This window comes from Mus caroli, unplaced genomic scaffold (genome assembly GCF_978045245.1).
Source record: "Mus caroli unplaced genomic scaffold, Mus_caroli_1 scaffold_7, whole genome shotgun sequence".
NCBI lineage: Eukaryota > Metazoa > Chordata > Mammalia > Rodentia > Muridae > Mus > Mus caroli.
The window spans coordinates 19,233,396-19,260,232 of record NW_028227262.1 but is presented as its reverse complement, the minus strand read 5'-3'; the positions used below and the strand labels follow the sequence as shown (position 1 = coordinate 19,260,232).

Here is a 26,837-nt window from a genome sequence, read left to right as displayed (position 1 = left end):
TCTGCACTAATTAAGCACAGAGGAAAATTTTTATTATCTTAAACATAGTCTCGTCCTCTTTTGTCTCAATACCTGAGTAATCAGGAAACTACCTTCTTACACATCATCAGGGTCTTATCTTTCCCAATGCCATTTATGTTTATTCTTGCATCAACAAATATACAACTGTAGTGGCTATTCATGGTTGTCAACTTGACTATATTTGGAATGAACTACAATCCAGAATTGGAAAGCTCACCAGTGACCCTTATCTGGAGGCTGGGAGATAGAAGTTTCTGATCTAGATCTTGGTATGGAAATCTTGAGGCACAGTGGCTATGGATTCCAGAAAATTAAGACAGTGAGATCTCCAAATTCAAGGTCATCTGGGATTAAAGGTGTGGTGGAACACACCTTTAACCTGGGCTACACCTTATGCTGTAGACCATATAAGGACATTGGAAGAAGGGAGTCTTGCTCTTGCTCCTTTGCCTGCTTGCAATGTGGGACTGAGTAACTGCTAGATCCTTGGAATTCCATTCACAGATACTACTGAACCATTGTTTGGAATTGGACTGCAGACTGTAAGTCATCAATAAATTCCTTTACTATATAGAGGCTATCCATAAGCTCTGTGACTCTAGAGAACCCTGACTAATACAACCACATATCAATTAATCTCTTTTTAAAAAAAAAAAAATAACTTTTGGATGAAATACATAGTTGTGTGTCTAACAAAGAATAAACAGAAACTTAAATTAAATCATCTCTGAAGTGGATTAAAGTAAGTGTAAATCAATGCAAAGACAGCCTGTGTTGCTCTGTTGCTTTCATTTCCTCAGAAAAAGGGATGAGATAAGAGCTGTACTCAAACTAAGCAAATGCACAGCTTGGGCTGAACCCAGAGCATATCATTCTCTGTTCTAACTATCCCTAGGCCGAGGCCAGGAAGCCTAGAGACTTTGTAGAATCAAATCTTCCAAGCAGACTGATTCAACCCAGCTTCTCTTGGCTTCTGACTGAATTGTTCTTCCTGGTCTCATTAACTTTGTGAGTATGTTATAGCCTTCTGACTCCTTATTCTCCAGTTTGTTCTGTATTCACCTATGTCTAGCTTGTTCTCTCTATGACCTTTCTTCGTAAAACTGTCCAAGTAAAACTGCTGCACACACACATACATACATACACACACACACACACACACACACACACACACACACACACACACACACTCATACACACCCCCACACACATACAACACATGTTACTACCTTTCCCTATTCTTTCAATGCTCTTAAGTAGCCTCTATTCCTCTGCTGTTCTCATAGCAGTTGGTTATATCCTATCTGTGATTTATTTTGATAAAACTTTCTCTGATTCATCACTGTCTCCCTCTCAATTAAATGTCACATTCAAGCTTGACTGCTTCCTTCTACAAAATAACTTTACCTTCATTGTTTGGAATTAAAGATGTGTAATAAGGCTGTGTCTGAATTCCAACCAGGTCATACCATAATGCAGGGCATGTCTGAATTTCTGCCAGATGATATATTTGGATGTGACCCCTTGTCAGAGCAGACATGTTGTTGAATTACAATTTTTCAACAGTTGCTTCAATACAAAACTTAATACTGTTAACTAATGGGTCAGTTCTCAATTTTGAAATACAGTGTTAATGGAATACAAATGGAATTTTCAGGGAGCTATTTTATTTTATTATTATTTTTTTTACATTATGTAAAGGTTATATTTAGGAACATATTTTTTTTTTTTTACTCTTTCACAACAGATTTTTTTTTTTACTTTTTTATTACGAATTTTCCTCAATTACATTTCCAATGCTATCCCAAAAGTCCCCCATACCCCCCCCCCCTTCCCTACACACCCATTCCCATTCTTTTGGCCCTGGTATTCCCCTGTATTGGGGCATATAAAGTTTGCAAGTCCAATGGGCCTCTCTTTCCAGTGATGGCCGACTAGGCCATCTTTCGATACATATGCAGCTAGAGACAAGAGCTCCGGGGTACTGGTTAGTTCATCATGTCGTTCCCCCTATAGGGTTGCATATCCCTTTAACTCCTTGTGTACTTTCTCTAGCTTCTCCATTGGGAGCCCTGTGATCCATCCAATAGCTGACTGTGAGCATCCACTTCTGTGTTTGCTAGGCCCCGGCATAGTCTCACAAGAGACAGCTATATCTGGGTCCTTTCAGCAAAATCTTGCTAGTGAATGCAATGGTGTCAGCGTTTGGAAGCTGATTATGGGATGGATCCCTGGATATGGCAGTCTCTAGATGGTCCATCCTTTCATCACAGCTCCAAACTTTGTCTCTGTAACTCCTTCCATGGGTGTTTTGTTCCCAATTCTAAGAAGGGGCATAGTGTCCACACTTTGGTCTTCATTCTTCTTGAGTTTCATGCGTTTAGCAAATTGTATCTTATATCTTGGATATCCTAAATTTTGGGCTAATATCCACTTATCAGTGAATACATATTGTGTGAGTTCCTTTGTGATTGTGTTACCTCACTCAAGATGATGCCCTCCAGGTCCATCCATTTGGCTAGGAATTTCATAAATTCATTCTTTTTAATAGCTCAGTAGTACTCCATTGTTTAAATGTACCATAATTTCTGTATCCATTCCTCTGTTGAGGGGCATCTGGGTTCTTTCCAGCTTCTGGCTATTATAAATAGGGCTGCTATGAACATAGTGGAGCATGTGTCCTTCTTACCGGTTGGGACATCTTCTGGATATATGCCCAGGAGAGGTATTGCTTGATCCTCAAGTAGTACTATGTCCAATTTTCTGAGGAACCGCCAGACTGATTTCCAGAGTGGTTGTACAAGCTTGCAATCCCACCAACAATGGAGGAGTGTTCCTTTTTCTCCACATCCTCGCCAGCATCTGCTGTCACCTGAATTTTTGAACTTCGCCATTCTGACTGGTGTGAGGTGGAATCTCCGGGTTGTTTTGATTTGCATTACCCTGATGATTAAGGATGTTGAACATTTTTTAAGGTGCTTCTCTGACATTCGGTATTCCTCAGGTGAGAATTCTTTGTTCAGTTTTGAGCCCCATTTTTTAATGGGGTTATTTGATTTTCTGGAGTCCACCTTCTTGTGTTCTTTATATATATTGGATATTAGTCCCTTATCTGATTTAGGATAGGTAAAGATCCTTTCCCAATCTGTTGGTGGTTTTTTTTTTTTTTTTTTTTTTTTTTTTTTTTTGTCTTATTGATGGTGTCTTTTGCCTTGCAGAAGCATTGCAGTTTTATGAGGTTCCACTATTCAATTCTCGATCTTACAGCACAAGCCATTGCTGTTCTATTCAAGAATTTTTCCCCTGTGCCCATATCTTCAAGGCTTTTCCCCACTTTCTCCTCTATAAGTTTCAGTGTCTCTGGTTTTATGTGACTTCCTTGATCCACTTAGACTTGACCTTAGTACAAGGAGATAGGAATGGATCAATTCCCATTCTTCTACATGATAACAACCAGTTGTGCCAGCACCATTTGTTGAAAATGCTGTCTTTCTTCCACTGGATGGTTTTAGCTCCCTTGTCGAAGATCAAGTGACCGTAGGTGTGTGGGTTCATTTCTGGGTCTTCAATTCTATTCCATTGGTCTACTTGTCTGTCACTATACCAATACCACACAGTTTTTATCACAATTGCTCTGTAGTAAAGCTTTAGGTCCGGCATGGTGATTCCACCAGAGGTTCTTTTATCCTTGAGAAGAGTTTTTGCTACCCTAGGTTTTTTGTTATTCCAGATGAATTTGCAGATTGCACTTTCTAATTCGTTGAAGAATGGATTTGGAATTTTGATGGGGATTGCATTGAATCTGTAGATTGATTTTGGCAAGATAGCCATTTTTACAATGTTGATCCTGCCAATCCATGAGCATGGGAGATCTTTCCATTTTCTGAGATCTTCTATAATTTCTTTCTTCAGAGCCTTGAAGTTTTTATTATACAGATCTTTCACTTCTTTAGTTAGAGTCACGCCAAGATATTTTATATTATTTGTGACTATTGAGAAGGGTGTTGTTTCCCTGATTTCTTTCTCAGCTTTTTTATTCTTGGTGCAGAAAAAGGCCATTGATTTGCTTGAGTTAATTTTATATCCAGCTACTTCACCGAAGCTGTTTATCAGGTTTAGGAGTTCTCTGGTGGAATTTTTAGGATCACTTATATATACTATCATATCATCTACAAAAAGTGATATTTTGACTTCATATTTCCAATTTGTATCCCTTTGATCCCCTTTTGTTGTCGAATTGCTCTGGCTAGGACTTCAAGTATGAATTAGAATAGGTATGGAGAAAGTGGACAGCCTTGTCTAGTCCCTGATTTTAGAGGGATTGCTTCAAGCTTCTCACCATTTACTTTGATGTTGGCTACTGGTTTGCTGTAGATTGTTTTTATCATGTTTAGGTATGGGCCTTGAATTCCTGATCTTTCCAAGACTTTTATCATGAGTGAGTGTTGGATCTTGTCAAATGCTTTTTCCGCATCTAACGAGATGATCATGTGGTTTTTGTCTTTGAGTTTGTTTATATACTGGATTATGTTGATGGATTTCCGTATATTGAACCATCCCTGCATCCATGGGATGAAACCTACTTGGTCAGGATGGATGAATGTTTTGATGTGTTCTTGGATTCGGTTAGCAAGAACTTTATTGAGGATGTTTGCATCAATATTCATAAGGGATATTGGTCTGAAGTTTTCTATCTTTGTTGGTTCTTTTTGTGTTTTATGTATCAGAGTAATTGTGGCTTCATAGAATGAGTTGGGTAGAGTACCTTCTGTTTCTATTTTGTGGAATAGTTTGTGAAGAACTGGGATTAGATCTTCTTTGAAGGTCTGATAGAACTCTGCACTAAACCCATCTGGTCCTGGGCTTTTTTTTGGTTAAGAAACTATTAATGACTGCTTCTATTTCTTTGGGGGATATAGGGATGTTTAGATCATTAACCTGATCTTGATTCAACTATGGTACCTGGTATCTTTCTAGAAACTTCTCCATTTCATCCAGGTTCTCCAGTTTTCTTGAGTATAGCTTTTTGTAGAAGAATCTGATGGTGTTTTGGATGTCTTCAGGATCTGTTGTTATGTCTCCTTTTTCATTTCTGATTTTGTTAATTAGAATGCTTACCCTGTGCCCTCTAGTGAGTCTGGCTAAGGGTTTATCTATCTTGTTGATTTTCTCAAAGAACCAGCTCCTTGATTGGTTGATTATTTGAATAGTTCTTGTTTCCACTTGGTTGATTTCACCCCTGAGTTTGATTATTTCCTGCCATCCACTCCTCTTGGGTGAATTTGCTTCCTTTTGTTCTAGTGCTTTTAGGTGTGTTGTCAAGCTGCTAATGTGTGCTCTCTCTAGTTTCCTTTTGGAGGCACTCAGAGCTATGAGTTTTCCTCTTAGAAATGCTTTCATTGCGTCCCATAAGTTTGGGTATGTTGTGGCTTCATTTTCATTGAACTCTAAAAAGTCCTTAATTTCTTTCTTTATTCCTTCCTTGACCAAGGTATCATTGAGAAGTGTTGTTCAGTTTCCACGTGAATGTTGGCTTTCTATTATTTATTTTGTTATTGAAGATCAGCCTTAGTCCATGGTGATCTGATAGGATGCACGTGACAATTTCAATATTTTTGTATCTGTTGAGGCCTGTTTTTTGACCAAATATGTGGTCAATTTTGGAGAAGGTACCATGAGGTGCTGAGAAGAAGGTATATCCTTTTGTTTTAGGATAGAATGTTTTGTAGATATCTGCCAGATCCATTTGATTCATAACTTCTGTTAGTTTCACTGTGTCCCTGTTTAGTTTCTGTTTCCATAATCTGTCCATTGGTGAAAGTGATGAGTTGAAGTCTCCCGCTATTATTGTATGAGGTGCAATGTGTGCTTTGAGATTTACTAAAGTTTCTTTAATGAATGTGGCTGCCTTTGTATTTGTAGCATAGATATTCAGAATTGATAGTTCCTCTTGGAGGATTTTACCTTTGATGAGTATGAAGTGCCCCTCCCTGTCTTTTTTGATGACTCTGAGTTGGAAGTCACTTGTTTCTTCATACCATTTGCTTGGAAAATTGTTTTCCAGCCTTTCATTCTGAGGTAGTGTCTATCTTTTTCTCTGAGATGAGTTTCCTGTAAGCAGCAAAATGTTGGGTCTTGTTTGTGTAGCCGTTTTTTAGTCTATGTCTTTTTGTTGGGGAGTTGAGTCCATTGATATTAAGAGATATTAAGGAAAAGTAATTGTTGCTTCCTGTTATTTTTGTTGTTAAAGTTGGCATTCTGTTCTTGTTGCTGTCTTCTTTTAGGTTTGTTGAGGGATTACCTTCTTGTTTTTTTCTAGGGTGTGGTTCCCATCCTTGTATTGTTTTTTTTTTTTTTTTTTTGTTTTGTTGTTTTTTTTTTTTTTTTTTTTTATCCTTTGAAGGGCTGGATTCGTGGAGAGATAATGTGTGAATTTGGTTTTGTTGTGGAATTCTTTGGTTTCTCCTTCTATGTTAATTGAGAGTTTGGCTGGGTATTGTAGCTTGGGCTAGAATTTGTGTTCTTTTAGTGTCTGTATAACATCTGTCCAGGATCTTCTGGCTTTCATAGTCTCTGGTGAAAAATCTGTTGTAATTCTGATAGGCTTGCCTTTATATGTTACTTGGCCTTTTTCTCTTACTGCTTTTAGTATTCTATCTTTATTTAGTGCATTTGATGTTCTGATTATTATGTGTCTGGAGGTATTTCTTTTCTGGTCCAGTCTATTTGGAGTTCTGTAGGCTTCTTGTATGTTCATGGGCATCTCTTTCTTTAGATTTGGGAAGTTTTCTTCTATAATTTTGTTGAAGATGTTTGCTGGTCCTTTGAGTTGAAAATCTTCATTCTCATCCACTCCTATTATCCTTAGGTTTGGTCTTCTCATTGTGTCCTGGATTTCTTGGATGTTTTGAGTTAGGATCTTTTTGCATTTTCCATTTTCTTTGATTGTTGTGCCGATGTTCTCTATGGAATCTTCTGCACCTGAGATTCTCTCTTCCATCTCTTGTATTCTGTTGTTGATGCTCGCATCTATGGTTCCAGATTTCTTTCCTAGGGTTTCTATCTCCAGTGTTGCCGCATTTTGGGTTTTCTTTATTGTGTCTACTTCCCTTTTTAGGTCTAGTATGGTTTTGTTCATTTCCATCATCTGTTTGGATGTGTTTTCCTGTTTTTCTTTAAGGACTTCTATGTGTTTGGTTGTCTTTTCCTGTTTTTCTTTAAGGACTTCTACCTGTTTGATTGTGTTATCCTGTTTTTCTTTAAGGACTTGTAACTCTTTAGCAATGTTCTCCTGTAATTCTTTAAGTTAGTTATTAAAGTCCTTCTTGATGTCCTCTACCATCATCATGAGATATGCTTTTAAATCCAGGTCTAGCTTTTCAAGTTTGTTGGGGTGCCCTGGACTGGGCAAAGTGGGAGTGCTGGGTTCTGATGATGTTGAATGGTCTTGGTTTCTGTTAGTAAGATTCTTACGTTTACCTTTCACCATCTGGTAATCTCTGGAGTCATTATAGTTGTCTCTGTTTAGAGATTGTTCTTCTGGTGATTCTGATTACCATCTATCAGCAGACCTGGGAGACAGGCTCTCTCCTCTGAGTTTCAGTGGTTAGAGTACTCTCTGCTGACAAGCTCTCCTCTTACAGGGAAGGTGCACAGATATCTGGTGTTTGGACCTCCTCCTGGCCGAAGAAGAAGACCCAAAACAGGACCTTTTCCAGATGCTGTGTTGCTTTGGCAGGTCACAGAAGTTGTCAGCTTCTGTGGTGCACACTCTCACCTGTGCAGACTAAGTTCCTAAGTTCGGTGGAGTCCTGGGTCCAACATGTGCTCCCTGCTCCTGAGGCAGAGGGCTCCTGTGCAGGGCAGACCACTGACTTCCAGCTGGGAGGGTGCAGGATGTCTGCGGCCCCAAAAGGGTGCTGCCTCAGCAGCTCTGTGGCTCCCGCCTATCCCAGAAGCTGTCTGCCTCTGTGGTGCTTACTCTCACCTGTGCAGACTAAGTTCCTAAGTTCGACGGAGTCCCGGAACCCAAGCTATTTTATATATGTGAAGAAAAATATTTTATCTTTTAGCTAGAAATGCACTCAATATATAATAGTTAAAGCAATTCAAAGTATGACAAAATCAGACCACCAATCCCTCTCAAATTTAACTTTTTTTTTTATTAAAATGCAAACAGAGTCCTAAGTGAAAGGGTTTTCCAGCACAAGGGTATTTTAGAAATTGAGGCCCAGGAATACCACAAAATCATACCACATAACAAACAACACACAAAAGACTCATTGTGAAGGAACACATAATGGGACTGCCTCTGAGCAGGAAGAGAGACAGCAGCATGCTGGGTGGAGAGGGCAGGGATATAGGAGTTTTGGAGGATCTTCAGTGAGCCAGTAGAACATACCCCATGATCTACACAGCACGGCCGGAAGTATTGATTGGCTGTTAGCCCTGAGTCATTGGGGTATGGATTTTCAAGTCTTGGGTTGAGGTCCGGCCAGGGGAAGGGTGATTTTTCCACTGGCCTTTTACCCTGCAAGAAGAAATTTTCAGAGGCAATGAAAATATTATGGCTTGAATGTAGTGATGCTTCAAGGATATAAACCTACCTCTGATCTGAGAATTTTCATTAAAAGATGCATCCATTAGTATATGAGCTGTAATGAAATCAAGCATTTAACAGAGCACTAAATGTTTAATTTGTCAGATTTAATCATCAAAATACTCAAAAAGCAGATATACTTTCATCCTGAAAAAATAACTTTCTCATAGAATAAACTATAAACTTCCATCTTTTGGAGGAGGTAAATTGTGATGAGGACAAAGTATTAATAAATAGGGAATTGTGGTTGTCTATGGGGGAAAACTCACAAAGTTGCAATGGTGTGTTGTCATTGTCAAAACAAACAACAAGGCTGGGGAACTTTCTTAAACTGTGTTGCCCTTCTTTCTGAAACCCTGGACTAGAAATGATTTCTTCACTCCTCAGTTGCACGTTCTCAGCTCCTACTTTTGTTTATCAAGTTGTATATAAGAGATATAACATCACTCAGGTATATCCTCACTGTATACATTATGAGGGCCACAAACACTCAATCCTCCTGCCTCAAATTTCTGAGTTCTAGTATCTTTTGTAAGTGCCACTGTATCCACCACATATAATCTTGAACATTTGATTATGAACATCTGTCTTCTTGTTGGTCTGATTTTTTTTTCTGAGGTTTTGTACATCTATAGTTGCCAGATAAGTAGAACTGAAAACATATTAGAAAAGGTCATCTTTTTATAGATTTCAGGATGGGTATTCAAATGCCAGGGATACTGTGATCACAGAGACAAAAAGCACAAGCCATAAAATGATGCTGTTTAGAAGATCTAATGCAAGTCCAACCAGCAGCTGACTGAGACAGATGCAGGTACTTACACCCAACCAATGGACTGAAGTCAGGGATTCCTATGGTTGAATTAAGGGAAGGATGAAAGAAGCAGAAGAGAAGGGTCACCCTATAAGTAGACCAGCAGTCTGTTCTTCTTATACCTGGACTTCTGGGAACTCCAAGACAGTAAGTCACCAACCAGGCAGCATACACAAGCTGGTTGGAGGACCCAGGCACATATAAGCAGAAGATTGGCCTCAGTAGAAGATGCACTGAATCCTAGGGAGACTTGAGGCTCCAGGAATGTGTAAGGCCTGGTGGTGGGTGAGCATCCTCTCAGGAACAGGGTGGGGGAGGAATGGAATAAAACACTATGGGAGGGGGGAAATGGAAGGGAGGCAACACCTGGATTATAAATAAAATACTTTAAGAAAATTAAAAAACCTTATCTAAAAGTAATGTCTCAGGCTTGCCATGTGATATGAACTAACATATATAAAACACATGAGGCAAGAGATTGTTGATATAGGAAATGATATAATGTTTATGTATTCAGAAAATTTTTGTTTGATGATGAACATACATTTAATCAATATTTATGTCAGAAATAATGTTGAAGAGGACTGAAACACTAGGTACTTCTTAAAGGAAAGTTGTAGCTACAAAGATGAAAGAGAGTTGTAGCTATTAAGATGAAAGAGAATATATAGTAGGTGGGTGATGGTAAAGAAAGAAGTAATCATGTTTCTTTCTGGTTTATATGTTTTGGTCCTTGTGAAATTTTGGTCCATGTGAATTTTCTATTTCTTTTGGGATAATTAACGCAGTTTGTAGTTTCATAATACATTTCTGTGTTTTCTAGGATATGAGGGAAGGCAGGAGTAATTGTGTGCATATGCACACAATGCATATGCGTGTATGTGTGTAAGAATTGTCATAAGTTTAAATGATTTGGGTAGATGAGAAATGTGTTCAAAGTACATTATACACTGTGTGAAATTTTCCTTATGTAACTGCATCCTTAATCATCTGGGAAATGCAAATCAAAACAACCCTGAGATTCCACTTCACTCCAGTCAGAATGGCTAAGATAAAAAATTCAGGTGACTGCAGATGCTGGCGAGGATGTGGAGAAAGAGGCACACTCCTCCACTTTTGGTGGGATTGCAAGCTTGTACAATCACTCTGGAAATCAGTCTGGTGGTTTCTCAGAAAATTGGACATGGTACTACCGGAGGATCCCGCAAACCTCTCCTGGGCATATATCCAGAAGATGTCCCAACCGGTAAGAAGGACACATGCTCCACTATGTTCATAGCAGCCTTATTTATAATAGCCAGAACCTGGAAAGAGCCCAGATGCCCCTCAACAGAGGAATGGATACAGAAAATGTGGTACATTTACACAATGAATTACCAGCTATTAAAAACAATGAATTTATGAAATTCCTAGGCAAATGTTTGGACTTGGAGGACATTATCCTGAGTGAGGTTATCCAATTACAAAAGAACTCAAATGATATGTACTCACTATAAGTGGATATTAGCCCAGAAACTTAGTATACCCGACATATAAGTTACAAATTGCAAAGCCCATGAAACTCAAGAAGAATGAAGACCAAAGTGTAGATACTTTGCCCCTTCTTAGAATTGGGAACAAAACCATGGAAGGAGTTACAAAGACAAAGCTTGGATCTGAGACGAAGGGCTGAACCATCTGAAGACTGCCATATCCAGGGATCCATCCCATAATCAGCCTCCAAACGCTGACACCACTGCATACACTAGCAAGATTTTGCTGAAAGGTCCCAGATATAGCTGTGTCTAGTGAGACTACGCTGGGACCTAGCAAACACGTAAGTGGAAGCTCACAGTCAGCTATTGGATGGATCACAGGGCCACCAATGGAGGAGCAAGAGAAAATACCCAAGGAGCTAAAGGGATCTGCAACCCTATAGGTGAAACAACATTATGAAATAACCAGTACCCTGGAGCTCTTGACTCTAGCTGCATATGTATCAAAAGATGGCCTAGTCGGCCATCACTGGAAAGAGAGGCCCATTGGACACACAAACTGTATATGCCCCAGTACAGGGTAATGCCAGGGCCAAATAGTGGGGTGGGTATGGGGGACTTTTGGGATAGCATTGGAAATGTAATTGAGGAAAATACGTAATAAAAATATTTAAAAAAACAGATAAATGAATAATTAGTTTTTATTCCTGTTTTCTCTGTTCTTATCATAAGTTCACACTGATTTCTAAAATTCTTTTAATGCACAGGGATGTCTGGGAACTTTGCAGGATACTGTTCAAAAGAGCATCCTCTTCTGTCAAAATAGTGCAATGCAGCTCCTTAATAGGACTTAGGGAAAAGTGTGCTGTGTGCAGTGTGTGTGTGTGTGTGCATCTGTGTTTGTCTGTGTGTCTGTGTGTTCACATGAGAGTGTGTGTTTGAGTGTGATTGTGTCTGGTACTCTCCTACCACCCTTCCCCTGAAGAGATTTGAAATTGCTTCTTTCCATTTGACCCTCTTCTGCCTTGCAATTGTTGTCCTCTGCAGGCCAAGTCTGATCATTCAGAGAACATTCTTAGGTTTTTTTCCTTCTCTCCTTTGGCTTGATCTGCCCTGACTTTCAATGATTTTCATTGACGTGTTCTTACTTTGTTTCTCACTTTCAGGTATTCTTTGAGCCTGGACATATGTCTATCATAAAGCAAATACCCAGTAAGCATTTGCTGAATTAATTATTCTCAAATCTGTTCTTGAGATATTTTTACTTATACATATTTTATTATGATGAAAGAATATGTATTACATATAGCTCAGGTATGAACAAAGAGGTAAAGTATACTTAGTACAATATTGGAATATTTTTAGTAATAGGTTATGCTGATAAAGAGGGGATAAATGTCTGTGGAGACAGAAATATTCATCGGTGTGATATACCCATTACATGTTATATGCATTTAGTATATTGTACCTAGTTGTATGTAGAGTAGTGTATCAATTACTTTTTAAAACAATAAATACTGTGGAGTGATCAGCAACAAGTAGGATACCTATATCATCTTCCTTTCCAAGGCTCAGGGATCATCACAAAGAGGGTAGGAAGACTGTAAGGGCCAGAGGTTAGAAGGACTGCTGTGAGGCAGCGTCTCCTAGACCAGACAGGACCTCTACACTCATGAACTCAAAGCACCTGTGGCTGCCTGTACATTTTCTAGCCAGTCAACAATCTATGTGGGGGAGGCGCTCCCAAGGTCTCTTTCTTTAAACAGTTGATAGCTTCTGGGGCTTCCTTAAGTAGGTGGCCTTTGGAGGGTTTACAGCTTTCCAGTGTTTGAACAGCTCAATCTGGACTCATTTGGTTATATTTTAAAAGGAAAAATGACACAAAGTAGAGCATAGAGAAGTGTTGAAAATGTGAGAAGAACTGAGGAATTAAATATGATCAAAATATGTTACATGCATTTCTCTAAAAATTAATCAAATTATTTTAATTACCTGAACACAGCTGTTTCTAGATATTTCATTCTGCTTATCTGTATATGTGATTTTAAACCAGTACTATACTGACTTAATTGATATTGCTTTTATTATTTATGTTTAAATTAAGAAACATGACAAGTTTACCATTATCTTCCTTGTATTTGAGAACTTTTGAAATTCCATATAAACCATAGGAATTGCTTTACATATATAGACCTGATTGAGAATGATGGATATATTAATATTAGGTCCACTCAGTAAACAGCAAAAGTGAAATCAGACAAGTATGATCTAATTGAAGAAAAGAAAACAACAATTGTACAGAATAAGCAGCTGTAGTGGGAAATATTCTCACATTATTTTGGTTAAGGGGTTAAGGGCCAAGATCCATTAGGAATTCTTAAACTTAATAACAAAAATAAATTATTTCAAAATTGGCCTGAGGCTTTATAAGAAATGTCTGAAAAGCAGACTTCTACATGGCTAATAATTACATGAAAAAATGCAATCAACCAACAAAGAAATGTAAATCAAATTCACAAGTAAGATGTTGAGGTTTGGTCTGTTGCTATGTATTGTAATGCTAAATACTGACCCAAGTTGCCTCTAGGTATAAAGAGATTCTCACATAGACCCAAGTTATGTTACTCAATTTTGTCTCCCAAGTTATTCCTGATTGGTCAGTAAAGATGCCTACAGCCTATAGCTGGGCAGATGAAAGATAGACTAGTTTTCATCACTGGGCTTGCAGTCTGAGGCAGGACCACAAAGTAGAAAAGAAGGGAGAAGATGGAGATAGGAGAAGATGCCATGGTGTAGGTGAGTCATGAAAACATGGCCAATTGAATAGAGTGGGGTTATTGATGGGGAAGTAGATTTTAGTAGCATATAGGGTAGACATCTGCCCAGCTCTAGTGCTATTTAAGGCTTTTTATAAATATAAACAATTCTAACCAAGGAAGTCAAAGATCTATACGGCAAGAACTTCAAGTCTCTGAAGAAAGAAATTGAGGAAGATATCAGAAGATGAAAAGATCTCCCCTGCTCATGGATAAGTAGGATTAATATAGTAAAAATGGCCATTCACCAGAAGCAATCAACAGTTTCATTCAATTTCCATCAAAATTTCAACACAATTCTTTACAAGCCTTGATAGAGTGATTCTCTACTTCATATACATAACAACAACAAAAACAACAAAAACTCATGATAGCTAATACAATCCTATACAGTAAAAGAACTTCTGAAGGTATCGCCATCCATGCTTTCAAGTCATACTACAGAGCAATAGTAATAAACACTGCATGGTATTGGCATAAAAACAGATAGGTTAATAAATGAATTAGAATAAAATTCCCAGAAATAAATCCACATACCTATGGATACTTTATATTTGAAAAAGAATCCAAAAAATTTATATTTGAAAAACAAAAGCATCATCAACAATTGGTGCTGGTCTATGTGGCTGTCTGCATGTAGAAGAATGCAAATAGACCCATATCTATCACCCTGGACAAAACTCAAGTAGAAGCTGATAAAATATCTCAACATAAAACTGGGCATTAAATCTAATAAAATAGAAAGACAGAAGCTACCTCAAAATCATTGTCACAAGAGATAGATTGCTGAACAGAACCCCAAAAGCTCAGGTACTAAGGTCAACAGTCAGTCAATAAATGGGACCTAATGAAACTGAAAAGCATTTGCAAGGCTAAGGACAACATAATCGAACAAAACGACGGCCTCCAGAATGGGAAAAGGTCTTCACTAACCCTACATCTGACAGAGAACTAATATTCAAACTATATAATGAATCCAAGAAATTCATCTACAAACCAAGTAATCCAATGAAAAAATGGGGTACAGAGCTAAATAGGGAATTCCCAACAAAGAAATCTATAATGTCTAAGAAACACTTAAAGAATTGTGCAGAATCCCTAGTCATCAGGGAAATGCAAATCAAGAGAACTCCCAGCAAAAATGTCTCCTGATAAGCTTCATTCAACAGCTGATGAAAACAGATGCAGAGACCCATAGCTAAACATCAGGCAGAGCTTCAGAATCTTGTGGAAAAGAAGGTGTAGAATTGAGTAAGACAGAGGGATCAAGGGCACCACAAAAGGACCTACAGTCAAGTAACCTGGGCCCATGGGAACTCACAGGCAAAAAGCATACAGGGGCTGAGCTCTTTCTCTTAGAAGGGGAGGGAGTAATTGGGGGAGAAATTTGCAGTGGTGGGACTGTGAGAAAAGGGGGCCTGTGATAGGAATGCCATGTAAATAAAAATAATGGAAAAAGAAATGACAAATGGTATTCACTCTCAGTTGATTGTTAAACATTATACACATGTATCAAATTACCGACTACCCATAACTACCTACAGTTAATGTATTGTTTTATAATGTATTGTTTTGAACTTAAAACTGTTGAAAAAATTTAAAATTGCAAGCCTTTTTGTTCAAGCATAAATTCATACAGACATGCAGTAACTTCTCAAACAAATGCCATACAAATTAATAAAAGAATATTCTTTTATAGTAATGAAAAATAGCTCTTTGGGGAAAATATTTTCTTAACGAAATAAAATGTATTGACAATATATTGATTTTTTATTTATTTATTTTTTTTGGTTTTGGTTTCGGCTTTGGTTTTTATAGACAGGGTTTCTCTGTATCCTCCTTGCTGTCCTAGAACTCACTCTGTAGAAAAGGATGGCCTCTAACTCTGAAACCTACCTGCCTCTGCCTTCCCAGTGCTGGGATTAAAGGTGTGCTCCACCACATCTGGCTATATTGATGTTTAAAATGTGACAAACAAAATATTGGTGATTTTTTTGAGAATGTTAAAGGCATGGTCAATGTGAATGATAGTTATTAAATCTCTACTAAAACACCAAATATTGGTTTAGTAATTGTATTGGCAGAAGTTTACCATGAAGACATTCCCCATTCTACATAAAACTGTGTGAATTTTAACTCAGTCCCAGTTTTATGTAATTGTAAATTCTAGAAGAAGACTAAATATCCATTGTAATAAGAATAGTGCATTTTTGACACATCTCTTAGTAGCATAATGTTTATAGATGCTTCCAAAAAGTCAATATCTCCCTATATCCTACAAGAAACAGTCTGCAATGCCTAAATACTGATTAGCAAAATTGAAGTTGGGGGTCACTTCAATCCAAGCATTGAGGAGTCTGGGTGGTGGTGGTGAGGGGACTGCCAATTTCAAGTTAGCCTGTTCTACATGAGTTCTAGGCTATCTAAAGCTACATAATGAAAGAACAAACAAACAAACAAACAAACAAACCTAGACTACACTTTATGCATTTGTAGTACTTTCTTTACAAGTGATGGATATCCATATAAAAGCCCAGAAATGATATATAAAATTTAGTTTGAATTTGAATTTGACAAGAGGAAAGGAGATGTAACAGGAAAAAAAATGTTTTCTTTTGTATTTTTAATTTATTTTTTCCATTGGATATTTTATGGATTTACATTTCAAATGTTATCCCATTTCCCACTTTCCCTTTGGAAATCCACTATCATATCTTCCCTGCTTTTATGAGGATGCTCCCCCTCCCACCTACCCATTCCCAACTCAGGGCCCTGGCATTTTTCTACAATGGAACATCAAGCCTTCATGGGACCAAGGGCTTCTCTGCCAGACAATGCCATCCTCTCCTACATAGCCAGCTGGAGCCATGGGTTCCACCATGTGTATTCTTTGGTTGGTCATTTAGTCCCTGGGAGCTTGAGGGTGGGTGAGGGGTCTGGTTGCTTGATATTGTTGCAATCCTCTTCAGCTCCTTCAATCCTTTCTGTAACTCCTTCATTGGGTGTGTCAGCATTCCTGGGGAGAGCAGCTCTCTCTAGGCAGGATTTGGGTACAGAGGGCTGTAGGACAGCCTTAGCTACAGGGTATAGATGGCGACAGGAAGACTTTCTTTTGTATTTCAAACAATATAAGTAAAATGTTCACACTGAATTAAAATTTTCTACATTAAGAGAAATAAATGTAATGTTTTTCACCAAAATAAGTGTTTCATTTCTTTCCATTTACTGATCCTTGCCACACACACACACACACACACACACACACACACACACACACACACACATATATATATATCCATGTACTTCTTGAATTTGTTTCATTTACTATCTTAAAATCTGTGCTTTGTCCTTGCTTCAGGAGAATAAGTCTTCATAAGTCATGTGGAGTTTATCAACTTGGATGACTTTTATTTTACTAATAGCCATTAAGGAATAAAAAAAAAAGTAAAACTGCTTTTACCAATTCTCTTAAGTCATTGGGCAGGTAAAATTCTTTTTACAAATGTAGTGGAAATATCTATGACATGGAACAAGGTTGAGATGTCTTGGATTGATATATCCACATTCTGCATCTGCTACATGTGTTGCTGTGTGAAAATCCCTGTGTCAAACAAGAAAGGAAGAAAGAAGGAAAGAAAGAAGGAAAGAAAGAAAGAGAAAGGGAAAAGAAAAAGAAAGGTTATTTTAGAAATATCACTCATTAGGCATAATTTTATTCTCACAACCTAAAACCATAAATATTTCTTTATTTCAGTGGACACTACAACACTCTGATGATAGCTGCTAAATGGTAATAACTACTATAGGGATTTAGTGTCTTTTTTATTAACAGAAAGGTTAGAGATGGCTCTAGACTGCTCTTCCAGAGGGCCTGTTTCAATTCCCAACACCCACATGATTTCTCACAGTGATCTGTAAGTTCAGTTTTAGAGAACTTAATGCCCTATTCTATATCAGGCAGTCACATGGTGCACAGACATGTGTGAAGCATGCATGGGCATTTACAAATGATAATAAAATAACAAATAGAAAAACTAAAGGTACATGGAAAGAAAGTCTTCTTTGTTCATTGCAGAGGAATTTTAATCCAGCAACATGGGTGTTGTGGAAAGGGACCACATCCAAAGACCTTCTATGTCTGTGTAATCCATTGGAAAAATACAACTTTAATCCCTGGGACTGGAATACAGACATGCCCTTATTACAGATATTAATGCAAAACAACAAAAGAAAAGATAGTGTGTTTAAGAAAGTAGTCTTGTTTTAAAATTATGTCTATTTGAGGAGCAGAGAAAGTGATGAATCAGAGAATCTATCATATAAAATATGACAGAATGAGTCACAGATAAGTTATAGCCAACTCACATGAGCTAAGCACAACAAAGAGAGGCACTTAAGAGGAGAGAGAGAGAGAGAGAGAGAGAGAGAGAGAGAGAGAGAGAGAGAGAGAGAGAGAGAGAGAGGAATGTATCACAGTTTTATATAGATAGATTTCAGAGAAAACAAAAGAGAGACAGGTGAAGACAGATTAAGCTATAGAATAAGAAGGAACCAAAAGATTGGAACATATTGCCAAAGCCCAAGTTAGTTCGAAGCCAAGTGGAGCAATTCATTCAGAAGCCAAGAAATGCTGGATTGAATCAGTCAGCTTGGAAGAGTAAGATTGTAGATTCTAGAAGCTTCCAGGCCTGGGTCTAGGGCTAGTTAGAACAGAGAAAGAAATGAAACGCTCTGGGCTCAGCACAAGCCATATACTTCCACATCTTGAGTATGGCTCTCATCTCATCCCCTCATCTGAGGAAATAAATGTGACATGCACAAGTCTTTTTAATTCGGCCTTAATATTGCATAAGTTTCTAAATATAGTAATAGTGAACTAAAGGTAGCCTAAGGCTCTTCCCTTAGGCTATAAAATATAAATCAGCTATTAATTAAGTATATGAAATAATAACTTACAAATCTGAAGATAGTTTTGCATCCTTATGGTGTACCCATTGGAACTGGCTTCCTTTTTTACGTAATCCAACCCAATAGCTGTAATTCAATTGTGACTGAATAAAGTTCTGTGAGAAAATTAGAATTTGGGGTTGGGGATTTAGCTCAGTGGTAGAGCGCTTGCCTAGCAAGCGCAAGGCCCTGGGTTCGGTCCTCCGCTCTGGAAAAAAAAAAAAAAAAAAAAAAAAAAAAAGAAAATTAGAATTTTAGTATTCCTAGTAATACCATTATTATCATCATAGATATCATACATCAGGTTCAAAGTCCAGCTACACTAAGTTTATTTCTCAATATAAAAAGATACTTTAGAAACTAATAAAAGAAGCCTCAGATTTGGAGATCCTTGTAGTTATTTAAAGGACAATAAATATTTGTATGTTAGCATGAAGAAATTTGTTCTATAGGAAAAAATGTGGAAAAAAAACCAAGAAATTGTACTTGCTAAGTTGCACGCATATCTAGGTCAGTAAACACAGACATGCCTATGGCAATCAAGGGAGTCAAGTTAAAGTTTTAGCATTATGTTTTCCAATTAATTACTTCAAGTGAGATAGAATAACAAGAGAAGTTCAGTGGTTGGTATGATCAGAGGAATATTCTTACTAATGTTATTGATATTACATTGAAGAGTACTGGGACATTATTTTAAAAATTATATACCCTATTATGTAATATTTCTACTCCCACAGTTATGTTAGACAAAGAGAAGACATAGAACAGTATTGCACAAAAGGTAAGTTTGAGAATATTGACATAAAAGGAAATTACTGTGACTAGATAAATGTATTGTTTCCCTAATTGGTTCTTGACTGTGTCAATAAAGACAGCTGAATATACTTGCTGGATGAAGCTAAAAAGGTGGGATTTCCAAGTCTCAAGAAGAAGAGGGGGGTGGCGATGAAAAGGAGATGGACTTTTTGGTCAGCCTTTGGAGGGAGAAGCATGAACACCAACGTAAAGCCTGGGGACAGTGAGAATAAGTAGCAGCCTCCACCACACGGCAGAATTCTGATACAGGATAGCTGATAAGTTTAGGGCAATCGATTCTATGTCCAGCAATTGTGTTATTGTGTTAAAACTGCCTCATGTTTTCCATGTGCAGCAATAAGAGAGACAGGAGGAAAAAGGAAAAGCCAGAGCAGTCTTTGGTGGCATGGTAGAGCTAGTCACAGGGGTTGGGGGAATGATCTCAGTCCATAGTCAGGGAACCATCTGGCCATTAATTTTGTTGCTAAGAGTGATATACTTTTATTTGTTTTCCTCTCTTATTTATTTTCCTCTCTGAGCATCTCTCTCTGTCTGTCTCTGTCTCTCTGTTTCTCTGTCTCTGTCTTTCTCTCTCTCTCTCTCTTTCTCTCTCTCTCAGAGAAAGAGAGTCTACATAGTCCAGAGTCTCTGTTATCTTGCAGTGTAATTAATGTTTACAAGAAAAATTTTGCAACACATGAAAAATGCATGGACATCATAGAAACATATTAAAGTATATATTTATAACTCTAAAATCACACAAGTTTTATAACCATAATTTTTTTCATTTACATACATCTTCTAGGTATAAAATGCAGATGTAGACCTCACATCAATTGTGTAAGACATTTCCTCCTCTCTAGGCTGACCAGGACCCCATCTCTTTTCCCTGGGACTTTGGTGACTATGGTGCCACTGAATAGGGCCTACTCCTTCCTCCTTCCTAGGCCACCTAATATTATTTTCCTTTCCTCAGGCCTTACCACTATATTACCATGAGGTAATACTTGTTTCAGTCCTGTCAGAAGGCCTCAGTGCTCCTTGCTCCCTTCCCAGAAACTTAACACCTGTGTCCAGGAAAAGCCATCTCCTTTCTCTTTAGAGTCAAAACTTTACTTGCTTATGACAAGACACCATGTTGTTACTTCTGTCTGTTAGGACCATGTTTTCTCCACTCTAGGCTATCAAAAATCCTGCTTTCCTTCACAAGGTCCATGAGAGAAACAAACCACAGGCTCCTCAGGCAATGTCTAGTCTAACAAGTTTTTCTCTAAAACCCACAATAAGAAATGATAAAATGCATCACGTGCAGCTTCTCGAGAGATGGCTCAGCAGTTAAGAGTACTTGTTGCTATTTGCAGAGGATTTGGGTTTGATTCCAAGCACATGAATTTGGTGACTCATATCAACCTCTAAGTGTAGGTACAGGAAACTGGACACCCATTACTGGCCAATCTTGAGACCCATGCCATGATAAACAGCCAACCCCTGACACTATTCATGATATTCTGCTATACTTGTAGACAGGAGCCTAGAATAACTGTCATTTGAGAGGCTTCACTCAAGATGCAAGAGATCTGCAGCCAAACATTAGGCAGAACCCAAGGACTTTTATTGAAGAGGGGGAAGAAGGACTGAAGAAACCAAAAAGATCAAGGACACTGCTCAAAAACCTGCAGAATCAGCTAACCTGGGTCCATAGGTCTCCTCAGAGAGGGAATTATGAACCAGAGAACATGAATGTTTCAGGCCTAGGCCCTATACACATATGTAATAGATTTGCAGCTTGGTCTTCATGTGGGACCTCGAACAGTAGGAGCAGGATCCCTTTTCCCTAATTGTGTTGCCTTGTCTTGCTCAATAGTAGACGGTGTGCCTAGTCCTACTGCACGTTGATAGGCAGGTTGATATGCATGGGAGACCTCCATTTCTCTTAGAGTGGTGGGGAGAGGAAAGAGAGAACAGGGAGCAAAGGAGGGAAAGAAGCTGCAATTAGAATGTAAAATATATAAATAAATAAAAAAAGCAAAGCTGGCTGTAGTTGCTATGGCACAGAACTCGATATTCAAACAATAATTACTAAAATAAATGAATTTTAATAAAATAGTTAATAAAATAGTTACGTTAATAACCATGGTGTTATATATATATATATATATATATATATATATATATATATATATACATATATATATATATGCCATAGGAAACTATTAGAAACATTTCTAAAAGTAAACATAAAATTGGGATATAGTGCATAACTTGAATTGTTGGAAATAAATCTACAGAATCACCTAGAGTGACCCTTTCATTCATAATCTTTGGACCTAATAACATGTGTCACATTTGCATACAAAGAACAATAAAAATTCTTGTCATCCTGAGCTACATGTAAAAAAAAAAAATATTTCTGCTGGATGATTCTACCTTGTATTTTTTTGTCGTTATTTTAAATCCCATTTTTCCTATGTTCAATGACAGAGATCATGTTTCACCCTGGAAGCACATTTTTTTTCCAAGTCCTGATGGCAAATGAAGAGAACTCAAAAATAGTTGCCTTTTTGGACCACTTGAATCATCAAAGTTAGCTTTTCTGAGTAGCTTTCATTAATGATAAATGATCTGCTCTATAAAAACTGAAGGGGAAAAACAAATAAAACGGCAGAGAATTGCCCCTTGATCCTCACACTAGGGCTATTTCTTGTGATATAAAATCATCCTCCGGAGTATTTTTTTTTAAATATCTGTGCTCATCTCTCTTTCAGATAAGTCTGTACCAACATATGCAAGTGATTCCATTAAGCAGCAGAGAAAGGCATAGAAACAAAGATTATTATCATTGCACAACCATACTTCTTGTAAAACACACACGCAACACTGCACACACCTGCTCCTCTCTGCTGTCAATCTTAGCGAGATGAGAACCCAGGACTTTGCAGGATGCCTCACTCTCATCCCATGTCTTTTCTGCTTCTGAAAAGTAGTAACACTTTTCTCCACAGCAAGACCATCCTCCTTGACACATACAGCAGCCTTTTCCTTAAAATAAAAGCAACCATTATCCACAGACTCATTTAAAGACATGGATATTTAGTGTTTCATTGTTTGCTCCATAGTCACCTCCACAGACAAATTGTGTTCACTGAGCATACCTCTTCTTCCAAATTGGGAATAAAACACCCATGGAAGGAGTTACAGAGACAAAGTTTGGAGCTGTGACGAAAGGATGGACCATCTAGAGACTGCCATATCCAGGGATCCATCCCACAATCAGCCTCCAAACGCTGAAACCATTGCATACACTAACAAGATTTTGCTGAAAGGACCCTGAAATAGCTGTCTCTTGTGAGACATTGTCAGGGCCTAACAAAAACAGAAGTGGATGCTCACAGTCAGCTATTGGGTGGATCACAGGGCCCCCAATGGAGGAGCTAGAGAAAGTACCCAAGGAGCTATAGGGATCTGCAACCCTATAGGTGGAACAACAATATGATAGACTCTAGTCCCTCTGTATCTCATCCATTCCTCCTATATTTCCCCTTGGTTTTGAATTTTTTTTATGATATGCCTTCCATCTCATTTTATTATGGTTTCATGAATTTACTCTACATGAATTTGCTGAACACAAATCAACAAAAATAATATTTCTAATCTAGATATTTATCTTAATCTCATGTGTGTGTTGATGCTCTGAACCTATTGACAACAGCTTACTTTAAAGAATTAACTCAAACCTAAGATTTGTGTTTATGTTCATTGATGTGCCATATGCTCCTGAATCTTTAATTTTTGCCATTACTTTCTCTCTCTGTCTCTCTCTGTCTCTCTCTCTGTCTCTGTTTCTGTCTCTCGATAGATGTCATATCATAGGTTAGTGTTCTCATGTTTTCTCTAACATTTAATACTTTGCCTGCACAGATACATGAGCCTGACATGAAGCTAAGTCACTGATTCCATCTTGTCCCTCCCTTACTTGACCAAGTACACTCTAGTCCCTCTGTATCTCATCCATTCCTCCTATATTTCCCTGTATGACTTAATAATTCTATCATGATGCTAGCGTGTACAATCATGGTCATTGAATTTGTTTCCTGAAACAGTTTCCTTCACATCCCCAACCATTTCCAATCTACTGAGCCTGCCCATTCCTAAGGCCTTATCAGCCCATGTAACTTCTTATTTCATTTGGCTTCCAGATGAACTCTAAAGTTCCTTGTCCCAGTGCAAACACCCCTTGATAAGCAATTTGAATGTCCAAGATTACATTTAACTTATTCTTCCACTAACCTGGAACTGTCTATGAGTCTCTAAATCTGTTCCGTTTTCGTGCAGCTCACTCAACTTAGATGGGTTTTCTCTGTCAGTATCCTAATTCTTGTTTCTTATTTAACGTACATTACTGTCTTCAGCAGGAAGCTTTCTTAACATTGAGATGCTACAAGCCACTCACATAAAATCTCTTTATGCCCTTATAATTGCAATCATTTCATTTTAAAAAATGATTGGTGATACACATAGTTTTTGACTCAGGAGAGATAAACAAAGTTATTTATTAAATGTATAAACCAAATACTTTATAGCAAAATGTTTTTAAACAAATAGAAAAAGATTACTTAAAGGAATTAAAGAGTACAATTTTTAAAATTGATTAGAGCCAGATGTATCACTATAGCCTTTTAATCTCTTCACTGGGAGACAAAGACAAGAAGATGAGAAATTATTAAAAACCTTCAGCCAGGCAAGAAAACTGAGCTTTTATTCCTAGCACTGGGGGATAGAGGGGCTGAAGGCAAGTGGATCTCAGTGAGTTCCAAGCTAGCCAGGGCCACCAGAAAGGATCCTGTTTAAACATCAAAACCAACTAAATAAGCAATTAAACTAACTGATTAGAGATGTATCAGAATCGATAAATGGTGTTGTGCTCATGGAGCAAAGGGTTTAGTCTGCCTTGTGGTTCTAGTGGTTCTGCAGGAAGCTGAGAACTTGAAGTGCACATGCATATCAAGTTTTATTAAATGACTTGCTCACTTTTCCTACAGCATATATCCTGCTTAATGAAGTCTTTTGTTAAGCATTTGTCTGACTTTTAAATTTTTATTCATTTAATCTATTTTACGTGTGTGTGTTGCCAGAATATATGTATGTACACCATGTCCATTCAGAGTCCTTGAATACCAGAAGTTAAATCCTGTAGGAAGCCAACTCTAAGATGGCACCGGTTTCCAGTGTGCCTTTGTGGTAAACAACATCACTGCTAAGGTGCTAGCCTGAATCTGGTGCCAACCCCTCCCGAGTGGGTGCATGCAAATTAGGTGCCAGCAGACTGACCAACCCCAGGGGACCACGGAGCCTTCTCCTGTCCTGGGGTGCATATAAGCAGTTCTCCCTGGTTTCCCGGGGTCCCTTCAGCAGCATCGAGGTGTTCCTGCAATAAAGGCTGTTGAGAAGAATCTGACCGTGTTGTGTCTTCCTTGCCGTCCGAGCTGGGCACAACAAAATCCCCCTGAAATCAGAGTTCTAGATGCTTGTGAGCCATCACATGGGTGCTATGAACTGAACCATCATCCTACTAGAGCTGTGTTCTTAACCACTGCAAGAACTGCAAGAACAAATGCTCCTAATCACTGAGACATCTCTCTAGACTCTTGTGTGACTCTTGAGTGACTGGAAGTCAATTCAATAATACATTGAATTATAAACATGAAAGAAAGAACAATCTACCCAACTTAAGAAGTACACTGATATTTTACACATTGAAATTATATATAAATTATACATATGTATATATTTATCAATCTGCATTATACTTACTCATGATATTTCTATGTAATTATAGCAGTATATTCTTTTATATATCATAAAAGCAGAAATATAAGATGCTACTAAAATCTTTATCACCATCATCAGTATCACCAATACCCATACTTGCTAGAATGTCTACAGAATTTCAAAACTTACACAGGTTTAACAGTTGTAATTCTGTTTATTATTTCATTATTCCCATAAAATATTTACATATCATACTCACTCAGATATCCTGACTCTGCTTGATATTAGAAGACAAAGACATACTGTTCCCAGGATCACAACAGTTCTGCGCCATGGATATTCTGCATGAGACCAACAGGCAGGATACATAACAAACAAGAAAACCTTGTAATTAGAGCAGAATAGATGTTTTTGAATGAGGTTTGTGATTTGATCTCCTCTCATTGGCTATTCACCCATAAAAATATTTTTCAATATGTGAAAGAGACAGACATGTAACATCAAATATATATGAACATGACTAATATGAGTTTATCTTTTTCATATTTGATATTATGTTTTCTGTGTGTGCATGCATGCATGCACACGCACAGGCAGACACACACACACACACACACACACACACACACTCACACACACACTCATACACATACAGAGTCAGGTAGAAAAATGTTACCTCTCTTTTTCTGAGTGGACTGGTTTTTGTTCTTCTTACTCTTCAGGGATAATTTTAGCTCTGCAGATGTTGGTCTTTCCTCATTCATTTCTGATAGCTGCTATAAGAAGGAGCACAGCAAACATTTACAAGTATATGAATCTAAGTATGTGGAAATAATGCATATTTATTTCTAAATTTTAGCCACCAATAGAATTATTTCAAAAATGTTTATTAGTTTAAGATAACATATTTAATAAAATAGTGTTCCACAAATTAGACAACAAATAATAGACATTCCTTAGATTCTGTGGATATACATAAATTCAAAAATTTAACTCATCCAAGCAAGTCTAAAAATGTGTAAAATAAGCTCCCTTCACCAGAAATCAAGGGAAGAGTCTGAATCCATAGAAAACAATTTATTCTGAGCTAATAACTGCTACTAAGAAAAAAAAAACAAAAACTTTTTTCTTCCAAGACAGGAGCAGGCAATCAAAGAAAGTACAGATGGGCAACACTAAAACCAGGTTATCAGCACTAGAAGTATGTGCTTGAAACCCTGGAGCTCTACAGGCTGAGTGCAATATTTCTAGAAAACAAAATCTATCAAAAGAAACAGTGATATCCCAATCTTGTGAACTTTAATTTCTTTGTCTCCTAAAGCAATATGATCATTTGAGACACAGTTTTTGCCTTAACAAGATTATACTTTACAAAAAAAATAGGTGTTGGGGAGAGACAAATTAACAAGTATTTGAAAGCTGGGTTTGGTCCCCAGATCTGCAAAAAGAAAAGTATTGAAAAATTCTTAATCTCATAAGAAGTACTTAAAATCTTGTTGCATTCATATTTTCCATTTATTTATTTATTTATTTATTTATTTATTTATTTATTTATTTATTTATTTTTACATTACAGCTTGTTCTCTCTCTACTCCTCCAAG

General features: G+C 37.6%; 1 pseudogene; it reads right to left on the bottom strand.

The window, feature by feature from the left end:
• Positions 1-17,181: 17,181 nt before the first annotated feature.
• On the bottom strand, positions 17,182-26,006 carry LOC147003790 (natural killer cells antigen CD94-like; annotated as a pseudogene).
• Positions 26,007-26,837: the final 831 nt, after the last annotated feature.